At 47.7% G+C, this 1,103-nt stretch overlaps 1 pseudogene; it reads left to right on the top strand.

The window, feature by feature from the left end:
- The first annotated feature begins 656 nt into the window (after positions 1-656).
- Positions 657-1,103, top strand: part of LOC102831766 — a 39,844-nt pseudogene continuing 39,397 nt past the window's right edge.

The raw sequence follows: 1,103 nt of genomic DNA, 5'->3' as shown, positions 1-1,103 counted from the left end.
CACCCAGAGGCTCTTCCAAGGAAACATCTGGTGATTTACTTCTGAAAAATCAGTCATTGCAAGCCCTATGAGCACCTATATACTCTGACACACGTGGGTTGTCCAATGAGCCAGAGTTAATGTTAACCAACAACACTGACAAAAACAAAGGCAAGGAGTTTGGCTTTATTTACGAAAGGACAGAGATGGATGAGATGCAAAATTGGGGGGCAATTGGCCTGGGGTGCCAGAATCAGATGGCAGGTTTGGGAGGGTGAAGAGGGTCAACAAAGGACCCCCCCCACCCCATGATCCACGCCCCACTTCATGGTTCCAATGGCAGCTCAGATTGAGGGATCTGAGTCGCTCTAGGCAATGCATGCAAAGCAATGGTTAGGATTCTGAGCCATCTCAGGAGATGGGGAGATAGGGAGATAGGCATCTCCTATTCCAGCTTTAAGTCAGAAGTCCGGAAGGCCAGAGGGCTTTTTTGCCTTGTTGGATAGTTGGGTATCACTTTATATTCAGATTCCAATCAGTTCCTGTCCAGGTGGAGAGAAGCAGGGATAGTGAGAAAGAGATAGAGGGAGACAGAGATAGTGGTGCTAGAGTTGCAGGTGGAGACAGCATATCCAGCATGACCTGAGACTTGAACTGCCGTCCTCGTTGTCCTGATCATGGCACCTCTCTCCTGGCTCCCAGGAATCCTGTCACTGCTGCTCGCTTTGAATTGGAAACATGGGGCAGGGAGTCCCCTTCCCATCACTCCTGACAAAGCCCCCTGCATCGCATGCCATCCATGTCCCAGCAACCTCATAACCCAGATCAAGATTCAACTGCAGCAGCTTAACAGAAATGTCTACATCCTCTTTAATCTCTATGTAAATTACTCCCTCCAATCCCTGGGGACCAAGGAAGGAGAAGATGGGCCTGTGGTGGCAAGAGTGGGCAGAATTCCCATAACTACAAGTAGAGGCTGCACTGATCTGGACTGGGAGGGCTGGCCAGGGAGGGAAGTTCTTTTTTTTTTTTTAATTTAAGGTTTTTATTGTGGATTGAGTGAAAGTTTACAGGGCACATCATCAGTTTCATATTCAACAATTCATATAACTTGTTTCATTACA

The sequence above is a fragment of the Chrysochloris asiatica genome, unplaced genomic scaffold, assembly GCF_000296735.1.
Source record: "Chrysochloris asiatica unplaced genomic scaffold, ChrAsi1.0 scaffold00128, whole genome shotgun sequence".
NCBI lineage: Eukaryota > Metazoa > Chordata > Mammalia > Afrosoricida > Chrysochloridae > Chrysochloris > Chrysochloris asiatica.
Note: the sequence above shows the minus strand (reverse complement) of the source record. Positions and strands in the feature narration are given on the sequence as shown.